This window comes from Bombina bombina, chromosome 1 (genome assembly GCF_027579735.1).
Source record: "Bombina bombina isolate aBomBom1 chromosome 1, aBomBom1.pri, whole genome shotgun sequence".
Taxonomy (NCBI): Eukaryota; Metazoa; Chordata; class Amphibia; order Anura; family Bombinatoridae; genus Bombina; species Bombina bombina.
Genome location: NC_069499.1, coordinates 1,294,540,376 through 1,294,553,294, shown reverse-complemented (window position 1 = coordinate 1,294,553,294; position 12,919 = coordinate 1,294,540,376).

Genomic DNA, 12,919 nt, shown 5'->3' with positions numbered 1-12,919 from the left:
AGGCTGGCCGCGTCCGTAAGCAACTCTGGTATCGAGAGTTGAAGTTGCGTTAAATATGCTATACGCTCTTTTTTTGGAGCCTAACGCAGCCATTCTGTGGACTCTCAATACCAGAGTTATTTTAAAGGTGCGGCCAGAAAAAAGCCAGCGTTAGCTACGCGGGTCGTTACCGACAAAACTCTAAATCTAGCCGTTAGAAAATAAGTTTACAGAAAGAGGTTACGATCCTGAAATTATAGATAAAGCAAAAAAAGAGGTAAACAATAGAGACAGGAATAGTCTTCTAGTCAATATAACACACAAAGATACCCCTAAAGATAGGGGACTAGATTCGACAAAGATAGATGGTCCTTTTATCACAGATTACAACTGTGATAATAGGATCATGACAAAAATTCTTAAATAGTGACACTTGATTCAAACAGATCCAATTATTGGCAATAAAGTTGGAGATCGACCAAGAATAATATATAGAAAAGCGCAAAACTTTAAGAGCTTAGTAGCCCCCAGTGAATTGAAACAGGAGAAAAGCAAAGGATACAATCAAAGTTTAGATGGGAAACCCCTAAGGGGTTTCTTCCCACGCTTTGGATGCAGTGCATGCTGGTTTCCTAGCAAGATCAAAAAATTTTGTCTCACCCTCCAATAACTACAAGTTGTTAATTAAGGATACTATGAGATGCCAGGACAAAGGGGTTATCGATGCCTTTTAAATGCACTTGCAACAAAATCTATTTAGGTGAAACTACTAGGACCCTGAGAGAGCGAATAAGGGAACATATTTCTTGCATAGATAACCCTAGACACTCATCTGTATAGTCATTTCAGGGAGATCCATAACAACAACCTCAAAGATTTCCAATATTGGGGAATTATGAAAGTCAGCCCAAATTGGAGAGGAGGTAATTTAGAACATAAACTGCTCAAACTAGTGGCAGAACTTATATATAAAATAGACACACTATATCCCTCAGGACTAAATTCTGAAATAGATATCTCACCTTTCCTATAAAAAAATTAAGAAAATAGGATTTTTTAGATACACCTTCTTTGTGTGTTTCTAATTGAATTAAGTTACTTTTAAACTAGAATATAGCCACAATGTTTCTCAATCTTGAGAAACCTATTGCCTCTATCGATACGATACCAAAAAAAAAAAAAAATTTTGGAAATTTTATTATAGCTGCCAATAACTAATCTGTGCAATGTTTTATTGCCTCTATATGCTTAATATTGAACCTGAATGTATATGTAAAATTACCACCAATCACCCTCATTGAGATGTAAATATTCCACCTTAAGATGACATCTTGATTTAGGAATACAAAATTCCACCTTAAGTAACCTTTGTAGAAAATTGACAGCCAATCAAAAAAGGAGGCCTTTATAATGAGCATAGCAATCTATGAATACGTCTTGATAAAGCCCAAATGTGGGCAAAACGCGTTGACTAGGACCTTATTTTGCTTTGCTAAAGTGGTTATTGCCACCTCTGTTTGGATGTACACCCACCCTGAGGAGTTCCAAGGATGAACGGAGAGAGGTGTATGTGAACCAGAACTCTAACCGGATTATACCACCAATCTCTATCCGTGTTTCTTCATATTCCACTATAAGTGGCTGCCATAATTAACCAACCTAAGTCTTCACAATAGCGCTATTGAACCATATACGAATCTGAACTGACGTTGATCTTTGACAGAGACATTTTACAGCAGGTCACGTTACTCCAGCTAAGCTGAGGAAGTCCACAAGCGGCATTACCCACCCGGACGAGGTGTAACTTGCCGAAAAACACTGAAGTACTCACGAGAAGGTACCATCACTAACCTTATTTCGCCCTCTAGTAATCCCTCTGGACGTGGGGCTATTCACCGAGGGGAAAAGAGGGTTGACAACGTCTACAACCAACCAAGGTAATATCAGCACTGCAACCTATCTTAAAACCTTGACACGCACTTGCGGATAAATCAAAACCATTCAGCTTTATCAACCTATTTGTGACTATCTCATGAACTTTAGTTCTTATTGTCAGTGTGGACTTTTTGTGGCTTTATCTTTACCCTAACACATATATAATAATTTAGGTTTCTTATCCATTTAGCAGTTTTATAAGCTGACTGATTTTATTAGGGAGACGTCCCTTTTTTAGAACCACTATATGTGACACATTATACTACTATTAAAGGATATATATGTTTTTTAAATTCTAGCCTTTGTTTTTTAATTTTAGCCTTTACTTCTGAGTTTGCCTTAAATATTATTTATTTACTATTCTATAAGATTGTGGTTATATATATTTTTAAAGACCTGTGCTTATTAGCTGTTACTTTCCATGTTTCTTTATAATAGCATTTAGTTCTGGATCAAACATGATTTTATGCTGAAAGGGAAGAGATAGTAGTCTGTGTTTAGAGACCATGGCCTCCATTACATATGCAGCGTCGCCCGCAAAAGTTGGCGACGCCGGTTTTTGCGCTGTTTTGGTATCACATATACGGCATAACATACAAGTTACGCCCGTATATTTCACCCATCGCTCGCAATTTTTACTCCCATAGGCTAACATGGGACCGCGTCGTAAATCAGTATCCAATATCCAGCGCAAGGCCTTACGTGGCGAAAATGGAGAAATCTTACTCCATTTTTACCTCGCCATAAAAGGCAGCCGTAGCAGGCCTTGCGCTGAGTATGAGAGCACCGTAACACCCGAAAATGCCTGGAAAAATAAACTAACACCTAACGCATGCGCAATGTCTATCTACCTGTCAACCGCTATTCCCCCACCGCATTAACTAATAAAGTGTATTAACCCCTAAACCGCCATAGCCCATTAAATGTATTAACCCCTAATCTGCCGCCGCCGCCACTATAATAAAGTTATTAACCCCTAAACCTAAGTCTAACCCTAACCCTAACACCCCCCTAACTTAAATATTATTTAAATAATCTAAATAATATTACTATTATTAACTAAATTATTCCTATTGAAAACTAAATGCTTACCTATAAAATAAACCCTAAGATAGCTACAATATAATTAATAATTACATTGTAGCTATTTTAGGATTTATTTTTATTTTACAGGCAACTTTGTATTTATTTTAACTAGGTACAATAGCTATTAAATAGTTAATAACTATTTAATAGCTACCTAGTTAAAATAAATACAAATTTACCTGTAAAATAAATCCTAACCTAAGTTCCAATTACACCTAACACTACACTATTATTAAATAAATTAACTACAATTACCTAAAATTAAATACAATTAAATAAAATAAACTATAGTACAAAAACAAACAAACACTAAATTACAGAAAATAAAAAAAATTACAAGAAGTTTAAACTAATTACACCTAATCTAAGCCCCCTAATAAAATAAAAAAGCCCCCAAAATAATACCCTACACTAAATTACAAATAGCCCTTAAAAGGGCTTTTGCCGGGCATTGCCCCAAAGTAATCAGGTCTTTTACCTGTAAAAAAAGAAATACAACCCCCCCAACATTAAAACCCACCACCCACACACCCAACCTTACTCTAAAACCCACCCAATCCCCCCTTAAAAAAAACCTAACACTAACCCCTTGAAGATCACCCTACCTTGAGCCGTCTACACCCAGCTGGGCAGAAGTCTTTTATCCGATCAAGGCAGAAGAGGTCCTCCAGCCGGGCAGAAGTCTTCATCCGATCCGGGCAGAAGAGGTCCTCCAGCCGGGCAGAAGTCTTTATCCAAGCGGCATCTTCTATCTTCTATCTGACGAACGAAGGTTCCTTTAAATGATGTCATCCAAGATGGCGTCCCTTCAATTCCGATTGGCTGATAGAATTCTATCAGCCAATCGGAATTAAGATAGGAAAAATCCTATTGGCTGATGCAATCAGCCAATAGGATTGAGCTTGGATTCTATTGGCTGATTGGAACAGCCAATAGAATGTGAGCTCAATCCTATTGGCTGATTGCACCTAGTTAAAATAAATACAAAGTTGCCTGTAAAATAAAAATAAATCCTAAAATAGCTACAATGTAATTATTAATTATATTGTAGCTATCTTAGGGTTTATTTTATAGGTAAGTATTTAGTTTTAAATAGGAATAATTTAGTTAATATTATTTAGATTTATTTAAATAATATTTAAGTTAGGGGGGTGTTAGGGTTAGACTTAGGTTTAGGGGTTAATGACTTTATTATAGTGGCGGCAACGTTGGCGGCGGCAGATTAGGGGTTAATACATTTAATAGGCTATGTGGGCTATGGCGGTTTAGGGGTTAATACTTGAATAGGTTAATTGCGTTGTGGGCTATTGCGGTTTAGGGGTTAATAATTTAGTTTTTACTTGCGGTGTGGGTTTGATGGCGGATAAAGGGGGTTAATAGTTTAAATAGGCATATTGCGTTGTGGGGGGGTTGTCGGTCTAGGGGTTAATATATTTAATATTAGTAATCAGAGGGGGGGATTGCAGATATAGGGGTTTTACTTGTCGGGCTTATTTTTGGGAGGCGTGTTAGACTTTTACGGGAGATTTGTTATTTTCTTTACTTTTCTTAGGCGCCGGCAGTTTCTAAAGTGCCGTAAGTCACTAGCGACTCCAGAAATTTGTATTTACGCTTATTTCTAGAAAACACATTGCTAGTTTATCCAACTTACGCCACTTAGGAAATGCCGGCGCCATATATGTAATACCCCGATGTGCGAGGTAAAATTATGGGCGGCACAGGTTTCCACGATTGCGCCGAAACCTGCGCCGTATATTTGATCGCGCCCCAAGATAGAGGGGCACCTCATGTGTGTATCAGAAGAGATTTATAGGGACATGAAACCCAAACATTTTCTTTCATGATTTAGGTAGAACATCCAATTTTAAATAACTTTCCAGTTTACTTCTATTATCACATTTGTCACATTGTCTATTATCACATTTGTTTCATTCTCTTGGTATCACCAATCAGCAGCTAGAACCTAGGTTATTTGCTGCTCCTGAGGTTTCCTAGATAAACCTTTCAGCAAAGGATAACAAGAGAAGGAAGCAAATTAAATAAGACACGTAAATTGGAAAGTTGTTGAAAATTGTATGCACTGTCTAAATCATGAATGTCTAAGACTTTACTGTCCCTTTAAGGATATTCTTGTACTGGGACTTTTAACCATTTTGTGTTTTTTTGCCACTTTGATAATAATCTGTTCCTATTGAATACATAGCCTATGGTTTGTGGCTTTATATAACAGAATACCATTGTATGGGAGTGCCGCCTAATAGCTACAGATAGCTTGTTTGTTTCTTAAAGGAACACTGAACCCAAATTTTTTCTTTCGTGATTCAGATAGGAGTAAATTAGAAAGTTGCTTAAAATGTCATGCTCTATTATCAATTTTTCTGCATTCCGTTGGTATCTTTATTTGAAATGCAAGAATGTTTAGATGCCGGCCCATTTTTGGTGAACAACCTGGGTTGTCCTTGCTGATTGGTGGTTAATTCATCCACCAATAAAAAAGTGCTGTCCAGAGTACTGAACCAAAGAAAAAAAGCTTAGGTGGCTTTTTCAAATAAAGATAGCAAGAGAATGGAAAAAAAAATTATAATAGGAGTAAATTAGAAAGTTGCTTAAAATAGCATGCTCTAACTGAATCACGAAAGAAAAAATTTGGGTCCAGTGTCCCTTTAAGCTCATATAAAGGTAGCAGACTGTCCACAGATCTCAGCTGCATCAACTTGCTCCATAGTAACAGATGAGTAAGGATAATAGCTGAAGTATGATAGATATACTGAAGCAAGTAAGCAGTAAGAAAGCACGCAAATTGTTAACCTCTTAAGGGAAGCAATAGACAGAAGTGGCACAATGTAAAACTGAATAATCCCTATAAGGGAATAGAGTGAGGATAAATTATATGTAAACGCTGGAAAAAAAACTGTACCAAAACCGTAATACTAGTGAAAATAAACACATCAACAAACATAATAATTTAATCCACAAATTTGAGAAAAGCTCTGATATGATCAAATTGTCTTGCCACTTTCACAGGTCCTGAGGGCTTCTCCCAACACACTGAGATGTTTACGGGACCACAGGAACAGAAATAGACAGGAAGTGTGCCAAAAGGTTAACCTTTGTCCAAACAAAGAATACAGTTTAGGGAACCAAACAATGTACTAAGTAAACACTCTCTCTGTGGGTAAGTATAGTAGCGGCAGTATTATGCAAATACAGTCATTAACACATTGGATCTGTAAAACGTACTGTTTATTAACACCTATTAAAACTTTTCAGCAATAGCAACATACACATTACTGCCATTTTACACATTTCTCTGTAGCGCTTTTTCAAAGATGACCGTTTGCTAACGATAAGTCCATGTATTTCAACCGTATGTTTCATCAACGCATTTTCAACGACTCGTCGCTATCTTAATTTTTCCTCCAGTTAGGAAATTTACCTTCCGTGATATCTTCTTGTAAAATTTAAATTATTAATTTTGTGCCACTATTTAATGACACCTTTTTTTTTAAAAAAACAGTGCCCTCCATTAATATTGGCACCCTTGGTAAATATGAGCAAAGAAGGTTGTGAAAATTGTATTCATTGTTTAAAGGGGCACTCAATCAAAATTAAACTTTCATTATTCAGATAGAGCATGCCATTTTAAACAACTTTCCAATTTACTTCCATTAACTAAATGTGCACAGTCTTTATATATTTAAACTTTTTTAGTCACCAGCTTCTACTGAGCATGTGCAAGAATAAGTGTATGCATTTGTGAATGGCTGATGGTTGTCACATGGTACATGTATGCATTTTTGATTGGCTGATGGCTGTCACATGGTACAGGGGAAGTGGAAAAAGACATAACTTAAAATTGTCAGAAAAAATTCTACTACTCATTTGAAGTTCAGACTAAGTGCTATTGCATTGTCTTGTTATCTTGCATTTGTTGATTATGCAAATCTACTGTGTTGACTGGTCCTTTAACCTTTTGATAAAAAACACAAAAATGCTCTGCTCTCATGGCTATCCAACAATTGCTAACACAACACAGGTTTATAAAACACACACACACACATATATATATATATATATATATATATATATATATATATATATATATATATATATATATATATATATATATCTTTGTTAAATATGTGTGGTACAATTATTGGCACCCTTGTAGTCAATACTTTGTGCTACACCTCCCTTTGCAAAGATAACAGCTCTGAGTCTTCTCCTATAGCTGGGAGTGAGACCCCTGCACAGTGCAATAGACAGGGAGAAACGGCTGAGTGCTGTTCGTTTATATGAGCAGCTTTTCTAATGTTTAAACATTACACAGACAGCTCCAGCATGGGGGCTGGCTGTAAGGACACTAGTTAGGGAGTGAGGGAAAATCCTTGCTCTCTAGCTAGTGTGTATGACGTACATATTTATATAAAGGGAAAGAACTGCAAGGTTTATCATAATTTTTAGAATCTTTAGCAGTAAAATTGCTAATACATGTCAATTACAAACTTGCACGCTGCTTAGATTTAAACGGCCAGCTTCTGATTACTAGAACTCCCAACTGGTAGGCACAGGTGTGGGAGTCCCTTTATAAATAATGCTGTTCAGTACATTACACTGTACTGAGTTATTGCCTAGGAAGGTTTTGCCTTGTGTCTGTTCCTCTGCTGTGATACTGGTGTATGCTTATACTACTGCTGAGACCAAAGACCTCTGCTTTGATACTTGGGTATGCTCATACTACTGCTAAGACCAAAAACCTCTGTCTTGATACTTGTGTATGCTTATCCTGCTGCTGAGACCAAAGACCTCTGCTGTGATACTTAGGTATGCTTATACTACTGCTGAGACCAAAGACCTCTGCTGTGATACTTGTGTATGCTTATACTACTGCTGAGACCAAAGACCTCTGCTGTGATACTTATATATGCTTTCTTGTTCCTGGACATTTCACAACATACCTCGCCAACAGTACCCGCTGGGTTCTGGGCTTGCTGAGAGACTTGTGCTTAAAGTATTTATTGTAAAAACTGTATCTGGTTCAATATTGACCTCAATTTGTTTTAACTGTTTCTGCATTACATTTCTTTAGTAAAGTTTATTCAAGAAAAGACTTTCTTTGTTTTGGTTTTCTATTCCTGCATACTGAGTTCAAGACACCTCCCACATCCTCAAATTTTAATGCTTTATTTAAATAGCCCATACTTTTTTTGGGTGTATAATGTCCCTTTAACAAGGGGTAGTACTTAAGATAATAGAAATCCACCTATTGTCATTTTATATATTACAAATCTAGCATATGACAATAAAAGCCATCTTTTTCTGATGACAAAATAGAAACTGGGGATATTTTGCTTTAATTCTATAATGCGCAAATTACAGCATTATAAAATTACAGAATTATTATTGAATTAGTCAATTAAATATAAATCCAAGTGCCACTTTGCATTTATGCCAAATGGCACCTTCATTTAAAGGTAAAATATCCATTTGACTTCTTTGTATAGCAATTTACTAAAGCAATCTCCTCTCTTATTTAAAAGGTACATAATCTATAGCTTGACACTTAAAAGCGTCAACACCTTGCTCATGGGATACAAAGTGCTTGGATATTGTTTTTGGAGGATCTGTATCAATTGTATTTAGATGTTCTCTAACTCGATCTTTTAACATTCACTACTGAAACCTGTGTATTATTTACCAAAGACTGAACACGTTGCCAGATATACAATGTATATGGATGTACAATCCAATCTACAGGTATACATACCTCACTTTACAGCGCTAATGTGGAGCTAAGGTTCAACCTCCAAGGATGTGTGCAGTTCAGTCTCTTTACAGCATTACAGTGCACTCTGTGTCTCAGTTTTGTAGTTTGACAAATTTTACTATGGTAATTGTAACTATTTAACAGGTGCTGTACAGTTTTTATTGAATACTGTACTCTGCTAGTGTTAAAGGGACAGTAAACACCAAAATTTGTGTTGTTTAAAAAGATAGATAATCCCTTTATTACTCATTCCCCAGTTTTGCATCACCAACACAGTTATAATAATGCACGGTTTACCTCTGTATTTACCTTGCATCTAAGCCTCTGCAAACTGCCCCCTTATTTCAGTTCTTTTGACAGACTTTAGCCAATCAGTACTCACTCCTAGGAGGTTCATGTGCATCAGCTCAATGTTATCTATATGAAACACAAGAACTAACGCCCTCTAGTGGTGAAAAACTGTCAAAATGCTTTCTGATTAGAGGTGGCCTTCAAGGTATAAGACATTAGCATATGAACCTCCTAAGTTTAGCTTTCAACTAAGAATACCAAAAGAACACAGCAAAATTGGTGATAAAATTAAATTGGAAAGTTGTTTAAAATTACATGCCCTATTTAAATCATGAAAGTTCTTTTTAGACTTGACTGTTCCTCTAAAATAAACTTAGCACTATCGCACTCCTAATATACGTTTGTTTAAAACTTGAAAACGTCTGAACTCAGTGGCAAGTGAAGAGAGAGCTAAAACAGAGTTGTTTCACTTTATAGCGGGGCCCCAGTACCTAACCCTCTGTATGAGCGAAGTATAACTGTATAATAAATATTATATTCCTTTTCAGCAGCCTGAGTTGATTTAAACACATTACCCACAGTCATATGGTAACATGTTTTACATGGTCTTATGCCACACTTAAACCAGCCTTTCTTTTTCAGCCAGCATTCTTCTCTTTTCTTAGGTTACTAGGGTCACTGTATACATAGATATTTTATGTCCCAATGTGGGAGCTCTCCTTGAAATAAACTGACATCCTTCTTTTATAATCTGATCTAACACTGGATCAAGTTGTAGAATAACATAATTTATGTAAGAACTTACCTGATAAATTCATTTCTTTCATATTAGCAAGAGTCCATGAGCTAGTGACGTATGGGATATACATTCCTACCAGGAGGGGCAAAGTTTCCCAAACCTCAAAATGCCTATAAATACACCCCTCACCACACCCACAATTCAGTTTAACGAATAGCCAAGAAGTGGGGTGATAAGAAAGGAGCGAAAGCATCAAAATAAGGAATTGGAATAATTGTGCTTTATACAAAAAAATCACAACCACCACAAAAAAAGGATGGGCCTCATGGACTCTTGCTAATATGAAAGAAATGAATTTATCAGGTAAGTTCTTACATAAATTATGTTTTCTTTCATGTAATTAGCAAGAGTCCATGAGCTAGTGACGTATGGGATAATAAATACCCAAGATGTGGAACTTCCACGCAAGAGTCACTAGAGAGGGAGGGATAAAATAAAGACAGCCAATTCCGCTGAATAATAATCCACAACCCAAAACAAAAGTTTTAATCTCAATAATGAAAAAAACTGAAATTATAAGCAGAAGAATCAAACTGAAACAGCTGCCTTGAAGTACTTTTCTACCAAAAACTGCTTCAGAAGAAGAAAACACATCAAAATGGTAGAATTTAGTAAAAGTATGCAAAGAAGACCAAGTTGCTGCTTTGCAAATCTGATCAACAGAAGCTTCATTCCTAAATGCCCAGGAAGTAGAAACTGACCTAGTAGAATGAGCCGTAATTCTTTGAGGCGGGGATTTACCCGACTCTACATAAGCATGATGAATCAAAGACTTTAACCAAGACGCCAAAGAAATGGCGGAGGCCTTCTGACCTTTTCTGGACCCAGAAAAGATAACAAATAGACTAGAAGTCTTTCTAAAATCTTTAGTAGCTTCAACATAATACTTCAAAGCTCTTACTACATCCAAAGAATGTAAAGATCTCTCCTTTGAATTCTTAGGATTAGGACACAATGAATGAACCACAATTTCTCTACTAATGTTGTTAGAATTCCCAACCTTAGGTAAAAATTTAAATGAAGTCCGCAACACTGCCTTATCCTGATGAAAAATCAGAAAAGGAGATTCACAAGAAAGAGCAGATAACTCAGAAACTCTTCTAGCAGAAGAGATGGCCAAAAGGAACAGAACTTTCCAAGAAAGTAATTTAATGTCCAGAGAATGCATAGGTTCAAACAAAGGAGCTTGTAAAGCCTTCTGAACCAAATTAAGACTCCAAGGAGGAGAGATTGACTTAATGACAGGTTTGATACGAACCAAAGCCTGTACAAAACAATGAATATCAGGAAGATTAGCAATCTTTCTGTGAAAAAGAACAGAAAGAGCAGAGATTTGTCCTTTCAAAGAACTTGCAGACAAACCTTTATCCAAACTATCCTGAAGAAACTGTAAAATTCTAGGAATTCTGAAAGAATGCCAGGAGAATTTATGAGAACACCAAGAAATGTAAGTCTTCCAGACTCGATAATAAATCTTCCTAGACACAGATTTATGAGCCTGTAATATAGTATTAATTACTGAGTCAGAGAAACCTCTATGACTAAGAATCAAGCGTTCAATTTCCATACCTTCAAATTTAATGATTTGAGATCCTGATGGAAAAAAGGGCCTTGAGATAGGTCTGGTCTTAACGGAAGAGTCCAAGGTTGGCAACTGGCCATCCGAATGAGATCCGCATACCAAAACCTGTGAGGCCATGCTGGAGCCACCAGCAGCACAAACGAAAGTTCCATTAGAATTTTGGAAATCACCTTTGGAAGAAGAACTAGAGGCGGAAAGATATAGGCAGGATGATAATTCCAAGGAAGCGACAACGCGTCCACTGCCTCCGCCTGAGGGTCCCTGGATCTGGACGGATACCTGGGAAGTTTCTTGTTTAGATGAGAGGCCATCAGATCTATTTCTGGAAGTCCTCAGATTTGAACAATCTGAAGAAATACCTCTGGGTGAAGGGACCATTCGCCCGGATGTAACGTCTGGCGACTGAGATAATCCGCTTCCCAATTGTCTACACCTGGGATGTGAACCGCAGAGATTAGACAGGAGCTGGATTTCGCCCATACAAGTATCCGAGATACTTCTTTCATAGCCTGAGGACTGTGAGTCCCACCTTGATGATTGACATATGCCATGGTTGTGACATTGTCTGTCTGAAAACAAATAAACGATTCTCTCTTCAGAAGAGGCCAAAACTGAAGAGCTCTGAAAATCGCACGGAGTTCCAAAATGTTGATTGGTAATCTCGCCTCCTGAGATTCCCAAACCCCCTGCGCTGTCAGAGATCCCCATACAGCTCCCCAACCTGACAGACTCGCATCTGTTGAGATCACAGTCCAGGTTGGACGAACAAAAGAAGCCCCTTGGACTAAACGATGGTGATCTATCCACCACGTCAGAGAGTGTCGTACATTGCGATTTAAGGATATTAATTGTGATATCTTTGTATAATCCCTGCACCACTGGTTCAGCATACAAAGCTGAAGAGGTTGCATGTGAAAACGAGCAAAAGGGATTGCGTCCGATGCAGCAGTCATGAGACCTAGAATTTCCATGCACAAAGCTACCGAAGGGAATGATTGAGACTGAAGGTTTCGACAGGCTGAAACCAATTTCAGACGTCTCTTTTCTGTTAGAGACAAGGTCATGAACACTGAATCTATTTGAAAACCCAAAAAGGTTACCTTTGTCTGAGGAATCAACGAACTCTTTGGTAAATTGATCCTCCAACCATGTTTTTGAAGAAACAACACAAGTTGATTCGTGTGAGATTCTGCAGAATGTAAAGACTGAGCAAGTACCAAGATATCGTCCAAATAAGGAAATACCGCAATACCCTGTTCTCTGATTACAGAGAGAAGGGCACCGAGAACCTTTGAAAAGATCCTTGGAGCTGTTGCTAGGCCAAACGGAAGGGCCACAAACTGGTAATGCTTGTCTAGAAAAGAGAATCTCAGAAACTGAAAGTGATCTGGATGAATCGGAATATGAAGATATGCATCCTGTAAATCTATTGTGGACATATAATGCCCTTGCTGAACAAAAGGCAGAATAGTCCTTATAG